General features: G+C 45.1%; 1 protein-coding gene across 1 annotated transcript in view; it reads right to left on the bottom strand.

The window, feature by feature from the left end:
• nexmif (neurite extension and migration factor) overlaps window positions 1-12,331 on the bottom strand; it is a 325,589-nt gene extending 313,258 nt beyond the window's left edge. Inside the window, exon 1 of the mRNA XM_033030141.1 lies at window positions 11,755-12,331. The gene's annotated coding sequence lies outside the window, so the exon portion shown is untranslated. The remainder of the gene's footprint in view (window positions 1-11,754) is intronic.
• Between the last annotated feature and the right edge of the window lie 962 nt (window positions 12,332-13,293).

The following is a 13,293-nucleotide window of genomic DNA, read 5'->3' as shown; positions in this document are numbered from 1 at the left end:
TGCTGCATTCTTGGAAAATTATTGCAAAGCAAAACTAACAGAGGATTCATTGTAATACATCATCCAGGGTAGGTTAATTATTTTTAGTTTAGTTTAGAGATACAGCATGGAAACAGGCTGGTCCTTTGGCCCACTGAGTACATGCCGACCAGCGATCCCCGCACACTTACACTATTCTACACACACCAGTGACAATTTACAATTACACCAAGCCAATTAACCTACAAACGTGTATGTCTTTGGAGTGTGGCATGAAACCAGAGATCCCAGAGAAAACCCACACAGGTCAAGGGGAGAACGTACAAAGTCTGTACAGACAGCACCCATCGTCCGGATCCAACCCAGGTCTCTGACGCTGCAAGGCAGCAACTCTACCGCTGCACCACAATGCCGCCCCTTTTGTGTATAAGATCAGGACCAATGCAAAATCCATCTTATCTCAAAATTTACCAAAGGTGGTTTCTTTAAACTACCTTTCAGTTTCTCCCTCCATGTTTGTCTTTTGTAGATGGAGGTGGGGAATACTTCATGGGAATTCCCTGATGCTGGTCGCTGCACCAAGATTAAGAATAATGTGACACACCAAGTAGAACAGGTGTAAGATGGTCCAACATTGGTCTCAAGCACAGTCTGAAAATTCATGGGCATGGCTACGCTTCACGTCTTAACCATCATCAGAGCGGAAAGCCAACCATGAACTCATTGGAAGCACAGAGACTGAGGCTTGAGATCACCCAAACATGAGAGACCAGTTTGGTGAAGCAAGTCCTAGGGGAGGTTTCCTGATAATGCAAGTTTATTTAGGACTAAAAGGCTCCAATCAAGATGTTAGAGTTGCCAATTAGAACTAGACTACAAGAGGAAAATTAGGAGACTGTGAGATGAGGTCGTTTACAAGAACCAGCATTGGTAAATTTTGAGGTCAGATGTATTTTGCATTGGTCCCGATCTTGTATAGAGTGGCCAACAAGGATTTGAACAATGCCCTGACCAAACGGCACGTGGACTACCATTATCCAGATACATAAACTGGAGAATGTCCACCACCACACACCAGCCCATCCAGCTATCAATAGCATTATAATCACAGAGAAAGCTATTGTTTGCTGAGTGCTCTATTATGAACCATTAAACCAACTGCATGGACATCTTCAAAAGGTAAGCAGGCGAAGGCTATTTCTTCTGGAACTCACTCACTTGATCCTTCAAATTCTTCTCATAGAACAGTACAGAAAAGGGCACTTGGGCCCACAATGTCTGTGCCAAACATGATGGCAAATTAAACTAATCTCAGCCTGCACGTGTTCCATATTGTTCCAGTTCCTGCATATCCATGTGCCTATCTAAATGCTTGTGACAGGCCACTATAGTACCTGCCATATAGTTCCATCAAATCTTCCCCCAGACACCAAAGCTCCAGGGAAAATAATCCAAGTTTGTCCAACCCTTCTTATAGCTAATACCCTCAAATCTGGGCAGCATTCTGGTAGACCTCTTTTGCACCCTCTCCAAGGGTCTCGCCATCCTTCCCATAATGGGACAATCAGAATTGCACACAAAACACCATATGTGGCCTTACAAAACTCCTATAAAGGTACATAGCATGGATACCATTCTTCAAGCAATAGCATCAAAATAGATTGGGCAATCATCATTCAGAAGGGCCTCAACCCGAAACGTCACCCATTGCTTCCAGCCACAGATGCTGCCTGTCCCGCTGAGATACTCCAGCATGTTGTGTCTATCTTCAATGTAAACAAGCATCTCCAGTTCCTTCCTCCATCATTCCATTATTTGCAGCCAGTGCACAAATTGGCAAAGAAACAATAGAGATTGCACGTCAGAACTAAATATGTTGTGTAAAACTTATGGTTGTGGTGTGAGCCATAAAAGTTCATGCTTTAGACGATTCCTGAGGACATGGTAACAAAGGTTCCATTCTGTTCTTTCCCTGAATTTCTTAAGCATCTTTAGTGAGCAAATGACTGGTTGTGTTACCCTGAATTTGTCAATCTTACTGAACAAACTTTGCAGAGCTTACCCATTCATTGCATTTCACCTACCTTGCATCTGACATCTGGGTACGGGTGTCAGAGGTTGTGGGGAGAAGGCTGGAGAATGGGGTAAGGAGGGAGAGATAGATCAGCCATGATTGAATGGAGGAGCAGACTTGATGGGCCGAATGGCCTAATTCTGCTCTTCTCACTCTGACCTTATCCCACACACTGCACAAAAGCAGGGATGATCCCACCGGATGCCTTTAACACTCAATCGTATTTGTATCAGCAGTCAGGTTTGTTTTAAATGTATTGGTCGAACATAAATCCTAACTAGAACCTGAAAATAAACCATGGAACTGTAAGGATTTATTTCTGAACAAAAAGGTGTTCTTTTATTAGGTAGTAGAGTACGAGACAACAAGACTGTAGCTAGGCCACACATTATGAGAAGTAAAAAGCATGATGGTTTGCCTCATGAGATCAGAAATTAGTAAATAAACTGGTTCCATGGAGAAAAATTACTGTGTCAACATATGAAAAATATTCTGAAGCAAATTGAAAAAACAAAATTGGATGGTTATTTTTCACTCAGAATTTCAATGTTGTTTATTTGAAAATATTATGGAACAGAATTTCCTGGGCTGTTTCAAAATGACCGGGACTAGTGTGGTATTATCTTAACATTTTTTTTCTGACGTGATTCAGGTGCAAATGATTTACTCATGAAGCAAAGAGCATGGAATGACTCCATCTAGAGTTAACAGAAGCAAGAGTGAATGTTTCAGCAGCTGAGCTGGGTTGCTATGAGACAGAGTGGCTGTTTAATTGCAGTGAGAGTCAAGTTTATTTGTTGGGAAATACAGGTTTAAGAAACATGATTGTAAGAAAGATGGGTTTGATCCTGACCTCGCATGCTGCCCATGTGGTGCTCGCATGATCCGTTTATGACCACGTAGGTTTCCTTCCACATCCCAAAGACGTGCTGATATTTAATTAGCTCCTGTAAATTACCCCTTAGTGTCGCTAATGTAGTGAATATAAGAGGTATGAATGAGAAACATAGAAAATAGGTGCAGGAGTAGGCCATTCGGGCCAGACTGCTTCCTGGGATGTCAGAACTTTCATATGAAGAAAGACTGGATAGACTCGGTTTGTACTCGCTAGAATTTAGAAGATTGAGGGGGGATCTTATAGAAACTTACAAAATTCTTAAGGGGTTGGACAGGCTAGATGCAGGAAGATTGTTCCCGATGTTGGGGAAGTCCAGAACAAGGGGTTCTGAACAGTTTAAGGATAAGGGGGAAATCTTTTAGGACCGAGATGAGGAAAACATTTTTCACACAGAGAGTGGTAAATCTCTGGAATTCTCTGCCACAGAAGGTAGTTGAGGCCAGTTCATTGGCTATATTTAAGAGGGAGTTAGATGTGGCCCTTGTGGCTAAAGGGATCAGGAGGTATGGAGAGAAGGCAGGTACAGGATACTGAGTTGGATGATCAGCCATGATCATATTGAATGGCGGTGCAGGCTCGAAGGGCCGAATGGCCTACTCTTGCACCTATTTTCTATGTTTCTATGTTTCAATATGATCATGGCTGATCATCCAAAATTAGTAGCCCGTTCCTGCTTTCTCCCCATATGCCTTGATTCCGCTAGCCCCAAGAGCTATATCTAAGTCTTTGAAAACATCCAGTGAATTAGCCTCGCAATTCGCAACTCTAGGTGAAAAGATTTTTCCTCGTCTCAGTCCTAAACGGCCTACCCCTTATTCTTAAACTGTGAACCCTGGTTCTGGACCCCCCCAACATCGGGAACATTTTTCCTTCATCTACTCTGTCCAATCCCTTGAGAATTATATACGTTTCTATAAGATAGCCTCTCATCCTTCTAAATTCCTGTGATTATAAGCCCAGTCACCCCATTCTTTCATCATATGACAGTTCCGCCATCCCGGGAATTAACCTGGTGAACCTACGCTGCACTCCCTCAATAGCATGAATGTTCTTCCTCAAATTAGGAGACCAAAACTGCTCACAATACTCCAGGTGTGGTCTCACCAGGGCCCTGTACAACTACAGTAAGACCTCCTTGCTCCCATACTCAAATCTTCTCGCTATGAAGGCTAACATGCCATTTGCTTTCTTCATTAGACACAAAATGCTGGAGTAACTCAGCAGGACAGGCAGCATCTCTGGAGGGAAGGAATGGGTGACGTTTCAGGTCGAGACCCTTCTTTGCAGGTGTGGTCAGAAAAAAGGAGAGGGGGATGGAACTAATGGAAATGCTCCCTTATGAGCTGACATAGACACAATGGCCTCCTTCTTTGTTGTTTTTATGGTACAAGATACAATAGTGTCTTGGGCAACGTTTTCCCAACTCTTACTCTTGGTCATTCATTATTCTGAAGCTGTCATTAACACAAATTCAACACTTGATAAAGATCCTTGCATTCATCTCAAAGGTCTTCCTTCCTATGCACCTGTTCACAAGCCAAAATACAGTGCCCAACATAATGTTTGGGACAAAGGCCCATCATTTATTTATTTGCCTCTGTACTCCACAATTTGAGATTTGTAATAGAAAGAAAAATCACGTGGTTAAAGTGCACGTTGTCAGATTTTATTAAAGGCCATTTTTATACATTTTGGTTTCACCATGTAGAAATTACAGCTGTGTTTATACATAGTCTCCCCATTTCAGGGCACCATAATGTTTGGGACACATGGCTTCACAGGCGTTTGTAATTGCTCAGGTGTGTTTCATTGCCTCCTTAATGCAGGTATAAGAGAGCTCTCAGCACCTAGTCTTTCATCCAGTCTTTCCATCACATTTGGAAACTTTTATTGCTGTTTATCAACATGAGGACCAAAGTTGTGCCAATGAAAGTCAAAGAAGCCATTATGAGACTGAGAAACAAGAATAAAACTGTTAGAGACATCAGCCAAACCTTAAGTTACCAAAATCAACTGTTTGGAACATCATTAAGAAGAAATAGAGCACTGGTGAGCTTACTAATCGCAAAGGGACTGGCAGGCCAAGGAAGATCTCCACAGCTGATGACAGAAGAATTCTCCCTATAATAAAGAAAAAATCCTCAAACACCTGTCCGACAGACCAGAAACACTCTTCAGGAGTCAGGTGTGGATTTGTCAATGACCACTGTCCGCAGAAGACTTCATGAACAGAAATACAGAGACTTCACTGCAAGATGCAAACCACTGGTTAGCTGCAAAAATAGGATGGCCAGGTTACAGTTTGCCAAGAAATAGGGTACTTAAAAGAGCAACCACAGTTCTGGAAAAAAGGTCTTGTGGACAGTTGAGTCAAAGAATAACTTATATCAGAGTGATGGCAAGAGCAAAGTATGGAGGAGAGAAGGAACTGCCCAAGATCCAAAGCATTTCACCTCATCTGTGAAATCATCTAGCCTGCAAGTGTAATTTTTTTCAATTCGTTTTCACGACCTGGGAACTGTAGCCAGTCCCGGGGCACGCAGGCGACCTGGGCGTTACAGCCAGACCCGGGGCAGGCGAGCCGACCTGGGAACTGCAGCTAGTTCCGGGGACACGAGGGACCTAGGAACTGCAGCTAGTTCCGGGGACACGAGGGACCTGGGAACTGCAGAAAACTAATTGAAAAACACGTGAAGACTAATGCAAAAAACAACAGCAAGTGTCACACTATGGCAATAGCCTGCCATCCGCTCACAGACATGGGTCCTGGCCCCCTATGCAGAACAAGGTTGCCGACTCCTGTGCTAAAGCAACAAAGGAGTTTTTCAAAGCGAAAAAAATGGTCAATTCTTGAGTGGCCAAGTCAATCACCCGATCTGAACCCAATTGAGCTTGCCTTTTATATGCTGAAGAGAAAACTGAAGGGGACTAGCCCCCAAAACAAGCATAAGCTAAAGATGGCTGCAATACAGGCCTCACCAGAGAAGACATCCAGCAACTGGTGATGTCCATGATTGGCAGACTTCAAGTAGTCATTGCATGCAAAGGATATGCAACAAAATACTAAACATGACTACTTTCATTTACATGACAGTGCTGTGTCTCAAACATTATGGTGCCCTGAAATGGGGGGACTATGTATAAGCACTGCTGTAACTTCTACACGGTGAAACCAAAATGTATAAAAATGGCCTTTATTAAAATCTGACAATGTGCACTTTAACCACATGTGATTTTTTTTCTATTACAAATCTCAAATTGTGGAGTACAGAGGCAAATAAATAAATGATGGTCCTTTGGCCCAAACATTATGGAGGGCACTGTACATTGACAATTGCACTTCTCTGTGAAGAAGTTTATCAGTAAAAAGCTGGATCAATAGCTGTGAAAAATCATTGCCAATGAAGATTGGTCATGGCTTAACTTGAATTTGCCAGGTGTAAATTTGATATTCTAGAATTAGAAAAAGTGAAACAATATGCTACTTTATCAAATTAGACATTTTCAAAAGTTGACGGGGAGTGCAGGAAATCAGAATGCGGTCAGTGAAAAAAGCGAATCAAATTATGTTTTGCGTATAAAGCAGTTTGCTAATGCGGTTAGCATTAAAGTATGATAGTTAGAAATAAATCCAGGATAACAACTTCTTGCATTCTCACAGGAATGCCAGTTTGTGTTGCCAGGGAATCCAAAGTGGATTCTTCTTCCATTGCGATTGTTATAGCGGAGGGAGGAGGAGACCCAGAATTTAAAGTTCCCTCATTGAGGTCAAATCAAAGCAAAAATGCCACATCAATGCTGTCATCACCACATAGATCACAATGGCCCAGCTTCCTTTCAATTTGTCCTACAGTGCACAGGAGGCCTCCTTTGGCCCACCAATAGCGAGGGCATCTCTCTGAAGAAGCCAATTATAACCCCCATGCTTCTACTCTTCCACCACAGCTATCTTTATCCTGGAAAATAAAACACTGCATGATTACTTGATGAGTCAGTGAGTTTGTCCAGTGACTGGCTGAGCCACGCAGACTCCCAGGGTCAATCTCTGCTGAGCTAGCGGCAGTCAGTCACAGTGCCCCTGACATCTCCTGGTTAGGCAGAGAGAAAATTAGCCAGGGTCTCACAAACTGGAACATTATCCAATAAACCTTGTAATTACATGCACTTAGTCATTCTGTGGGATGTAGGGAATGCATTGGAATACAGAGTATACACTTCATTTTCAAAGCCATTTGTCATTTAGGCCAACCGTGTGTGAAATAGCTAGCAAGGCAGAAAGACACGAGTCCCGTACACGATGTCTCAGCTACCTTGCTCGAGGCATCATCTGTCTTTCAATACAGTGTTCGCCATTCTGAAACTTCCAAAGTGGCATCTTTTTGTGCGGCAATTTATTGCTAATTTAAATGTAGAATCTCCAAGCGCAGAGAGAGGGCCTTTGCCAGATCTTTACAAAAGAACTATCCCACAGACCACTTCTCTCCCCAGTGTACAGAATATTAACTCGTAAAAACCTAAAGCAAATAACACCCATGTCTTACTAAGTGGCCCGAGGTCAAGTGGATTGTAAAAAAGATGTCAGCAGACAAATTTAGTTTCTCATTTCGATATTCTAACAGAGAAAATATAAGGAGGAGGCGAAGCAAAGATTTTTTTAAGTAGTAAGATAACTAAATTAATGAATGCTACCTGCTCGTCTAGTATTGGCCCTGAGCAACATGTTTATAGTTGTTTCATTCCAAGCCAGCGTGGCTTAATGCACTTGGTGTCAATCAGCTGTGTGCAACTTCCACATAAAAAGCCACAAGCAAGCTTATGCACATTTGTGTCCAGTTGTCTAACATGAATCACATTTTAATTGAAAATATTTCAAAGCTGGTAGAGGGGCTTGGACTACCCTTTAACTCCAAAAGCCACTCGCGCACATCACCATCTCCCCGCAACCCCCAGGAACAACATGTTCACAGATCACAGGAGATACACAAGGGAAACAGCAGGAATCTCATGGTAATAGCACGCGCTTCAAGCACACAGTCTTTCTTGATTTCTCTACTCCACATTTTTTTCAGAAATGACATACAAATATTAATAAAGAAGGGTCTTGAGCGGAAATGTCACCCATTCCTTCTCTCCAGTGATGCTGCCTGACCCACTGAGTTACTTCAGCATTTTGTGTCTATCTTCGGAGTAAACCAGCATCTGCAGTCCCTTCCTACACAATAAAGAGTGCTTTCTAGAAATGGCGAGGGTAGAGGCTTGCTGGTGCTCTTGGAATTGTGCGAATATTTGTAGTGGGTCCTACGTATGTGAATTAAGAAACGTAATTCTCAAAATTAAAGTATGGAAATTCAAGCTGACAAGTCATCAAAAAGTTATCAGACCCAAGATCTGTGACAGGACACGGGCTGAAGGCAGAGGCAAAGCAGGCAACGGCTTATGATCTCCCTCTTGTTCAAGGGTGGTCCATCCATGGTGCTAGATCCTACAAGCATTGAAAGGTACTCGGCACCGGACAAAGTTTGATTTCAGTCGATGGACACCACACCACACCACGTGCTGTCATGCCACTGATTGTTTCGATGCTCCACTTGAAGAATGACCACTTCCCCAAGGAGCATGAGAGGACCAGGTCACTCATGAACATTGCTGGGAGGTAATGTCACAAGAGATTGCGGGGTGAGGGGAGTGGAATGTAAGATTGGAAAAGTTGTCTTACATTAAACTTTCATATCAAAATTCCATAAACAGTTAAGCCAATCCTGGAACTAATTGAAGATAGACACAACAAGCTGGAGTAACTCAGCAGGTCAGGCAGCATCTCTGGAGAAAAGGAATAGGTGACTTTTTTGGGTTGAAACCCTTCTTCAGACTGTGAGTCGGGGGACTCTCAAAACAAGAGATATAGTAATATAGAGAGATATAGAAGAAATTAATGAAATATATGCAGAAAGTAATGATGATTAAGGAAAGGTGAAGCTCACAATGGTCCATTGTTGGCTGTGAGCTAGGCAATAACAAGTTATACTGACAGTGAAACTCAACAGGACGATGGTGAACCTAGTACCATGACTAGGGGTGACGGAAGGATGGAGAGAGAGGGGATTCAAGAGTTACTTGGAGATAGAGAAATCAATAATGCATACCGCTGGGTTGTAAACTGCCCAAGCAAAATTTGAGGTGCTGTTCCTCCAATTTATATTTGGCCTCACCCTGACAGTGGAGGAGGCCCAGGACAGAAAGGTCAGTGTGGGAATGGGAATGGGAAGGGGAGTTAAAGTGTTAGGCAACCGGGAGATCGCATAGGCCCAGGCGGATCGAGCGAAGCACTAAACGCTAGCGAGTAGGTCCATATAAACGGGACTGAGGTGGAGCGCGTCTCCAGCTACAAATTCCTCGGGGTACATATCTCGGAGGATTTGTCCTGGTCCCTCAACACCTCCAAGCTGATCAAAAAGACACAGCAGCGCCTTTACTTCCTGAGGAGGCTCAAGAAAGCCCACCTGTCCCCCCAGATACTGACCAACTTCTACCGCTGTACCATCAAAAGCATCCTGACCACCTGCTTCACGGTATGGTACAGCAGCTGCACTGTTGCGGACAGGAAGGCACTACAACGGGTGATGAAAACCGCGCAGCACATCATCGGTGCCCTGCTCCCTGCTGGTGTCTGAGACGGGCTGGGAAGATCATTAAAGACCCCTCCCACCCCAACCATGGACTGTTTGCCCTCCTCCCATCAGGGAGACGGTACAGGAGCCTCAGGTCTCGTACCAGTAGGATGAGGAACAGCTTCTACAATTATACCATCACATTGCTGAACTCGGAGTCCCGCCGATAGATTTCTCCGGTCCCTCCGTCCCCATTGTTTAATTATTCTGTATTTTTGATTATTCTGTATCTTCTTTTTTTTAAATTTCTATATTGCACTACTACTACGGACTGACGCAAAACTGCATTTCGTTGTACCCATACTCAGTATTTGTGCAATGACATTAAAGTTGAATTGAATTGAATTGAATTGAATTCCAAATCTCTACAGCTTTTACACATTGCTCATTTAAATACGCCTGTTACAGAATAGAAATAACACTGTCTGCAGCACAGCAGATTTATGCTTCATCCCACCTTCCAGTGGCTTGTCTTCCCTGTGCCCATGCGACCACGCTTCCCCTGTTGTGGCCCCCACTACACAAGCACATCGCAACTCTCAATGTTCCACTCAGTCCCAAGGGACCACATCACACAACAAGGCACAAATAAAGAAATGGTTTAAGGAACTTCTAAAAGCAGAATAAACTTCAAACAACGGGGCATATTGTATAAATAGAATTGAACAATTCACATGAAAGATGCTGCTGGAGGAAGGAATTTGCATCTGACAGATTTCAAATATTCAACGTCATTTCAATACATTACACATTAAACCATCGTTAGCAAGGGGGATGGAGGGGGTGGGGAGGGTGGTGAGGAGGCTTGTCCCTTCCCCCTCCATCCTCTTCCCCCCCCCATGCATATCTCTGCCATCACCATATTCACTGTACCATACTTCACTTCAGTTTCCATTCAAAGCACTCGATACAACTGCCAATCTTCAACAGGTATTTTGACCTTACGTAATTTAAATTTAAAATTCAATTCAATCTGTCGCCCATCTCCATATTTTAACGGTTGGTCCACAAAATTTTCCTTAATTTTTCTATTTTGTTCCAAAAATACTGTCAACTGCAGTGGACTTAATTAGAAGGCACCTGGAAAAAACAAATAATCTCCCCACAAATGCGGAATTTCCACCTCTCCAGAAAAGTGTTACTTCACTATCCATACTATAGGAAAGTCAATGATAGAATAGTATTTAGTGCAACTGAAAGCAAAGATTTTTTAAGGATAAAAACTACTGCATATCGAGAGGATCAACTCTCGAACATCTAGTGTGACTATGCAAAATCAAAAGGTATCTCATAAATCTGCAATATTTTTTGTCTTTGTCTCCAATTGCAGACAACTATGATCTTTCCTGGATCTTAAAATTAATGACTGCCTTTCCATACATTAAAAAAAAACACTTACAGGATTTTTGTGGACCTTTTATGCAACTACAGTAACCTGTCATTCTAGGGTTCTCCCCTCCCCCAATCTGCAGCAATAGAAATAAGATAGCAAAAAATACAATGGGGTGTTTTTAATTTAATTAGAATGGTTATCCCTATTCCTGAAAACATTTTCTTAGCAAACTGATATTCATTAGTGGCCGAATAAATCAGACACATGCAGATATATTGTCTATTCCCAGATCTCACGTTAAAACTCCATTACAGACTACAGCATCAATTTGCAGAGGGGAATATGTGCCAATGTTTCCCCCTTCTTCTCCCCTTTCTACCACCCCCTTCCACTCTCACCACACAACTAATGTAAATGTAACGTACACACATGCCGCAGTTGCAAATTAAAGCTGCTCATAAACCGGGAGCCTTTCGACTTGCAAATCTGCTGCATTTTAACGTGCGGTTTCAAACACTCTGTGAATGCTACAATTGGCATCTTCACACGCTCGCTCGCTCGCAGGCCTGAATGAACGTTACACCTTGCGATTCATTCGCTTCAACAAAGATTGCTACAATGTTAAATGCAGAAGGGAAGAGTAAAGGGGAGAGGAAAGGATGGGGATGGAGATGGGATTGGGGGTGTAGGAGTGGGGATGGGGATGGGGTTGTGGGGATGGGGATGTAGGTTGGGGTTGTGGGGATGGGTGGTCAAACACAGAGTTACATAGACATTGCAAAGCAGAAGAGAGCTGCCATACCTGTAGATGTGAATGCAGCATTGCCACTGTTGGGGTGCAGAGTTTGTGGAGGGGGGGGGGGGGGGGGGGCAAGGCCTATGGCACTGTCCAGGATCCAGGATTGTCTGCTTCCTCGCCTGCTTTTCCCAGTGCAGGTGTCGCGCTTCTCCCTCCTTCTCTCTCGGATGCAGCCACGGCTTTTTCTCCAAACCTCCTCCCCCCTTTCCTTCCACACACCCCCCCCCCCCCTTTCTTACATCTTTCCCTCTGCACGGCGCCAAATGCACGCGGAATAGAGGAGCAAATAGCGAGGGGGCTAACAATCTGTGAATCTCTTGTTGCAAAGGTACTATTTAATCCATTGCCCTCGGTTTTTGGTTTTTACATTGAACATTGCAGGGGGGAGAGAGAGGTAGAAGAAACCAGCTGGAGTTTGTGGAAGGGGAGGGTCTGTTTGCTGGTGAGATGTTCCCTGTGCTGCTGCTGTTGCGGAGGGAGGGATGTCTGCCCCGTCCCTTCCCTTCCCCTCCCCTCCCGCTGGACATCAGATGCAGCCCAGTGCCATTGTTTCCAGCGCTGCCGCCGCTGCTGCTGCTGCTGCTGCTCCCGGTGCCCTGGATGCGCGCTCCCGACCAGCTGGTGCGCGCCCCCGTGTCCCCCCCACCCCCCCATTCACTGCACCGCGCGCGTCCCCGCGCCGCCAACCCATTGTGCCGCCTGCATACATGCGTGCGCGCGCCCCGGCTCCCCTCTCTCCCGCTCCCCCCTCTCTTCACCCCACTCTCTCTCTTCCCCCTCTCCTCTCCTCTCCTCTGATCTCTCCTGTGCTCTCTCCCCTCTCCTCTCTCCTCTCTCCCCCCTATCTCTCCCCCCTCGCTCTCTCCCCCTTTCCTCTCATCTGCTCTCTCCTCTGCTCTCTCCCCTCCCCTCTCCCCTCTCCCCCTCTCATCTCTCATCTCTCCCCCCTCGCTCTCTCCCCCTTTCCTCTCCTCTGCTCTCTCCCCTCCCCTCTCCCCTCTCCCTCTCTCCTCTCTCCCCCCTATCTCTCCCCCCTCGCTCTCTCCCCCTTTCCTCTCATCTGCTCTCTCCCCTCCCCTCTCCCCCCCTCTCCTCTCTCCCCTCCCTCGCTCTCCCCCATCTCCCCCTCTCTCTACCCCCCAAATCTCTCCCCACACCTCTAACCCCCCCCCCTCTCTCCCCCATCTATATTACCCCATCTTCCTCCCCCTCCTTCTCTCTCTCCCACTACCTCTCTCACCCCCAATCTCTCCCCCTCTCTCATCCCCATCCTCCCCCTCTCTCATCCCCATCCTCCCCCTCTCTCTCCCCCCTCTCTTCCCCGTCTCTCTTTCCCACCCCCTCTCTCCCCCTTCTCTCTCCCCCCCGCCCATCTCTCTCCCCGCCCCATCACTCCCCCCCTCTCTCTAACTCCCCGTCTCTCTCCCTCTCCCCCCCACCCCTCTCATATCCTCCCCCTCTCTCATCCCCCCCCCTCCCTTCTTCCCCTCTTCCTGGCCTTCCTTCATGCGAGGTGAGTTTTCAGTGAGTTTTGTAGGTGTT

The sequence above is a fragment of the Amblyraja radiata genome, chromosome 12 (assembly GCF_010909765.2).
Source record: "Amblyraja radiata isolate CabotCenter1 chromosome 12, sAmbRad1.1.pri, whole genome shotgun sequence".
NCBI classification, from domain to species: domain Eukaryota; kingdom Metazoa; phylum Chordata; class Chondrichthyes; order Rajiformes; family Rajidae; genus Amblyraja; species Amblyraja radiata.
This window is presented reverse-complemented; position numbering and strand designations above follow the sequence as displayed.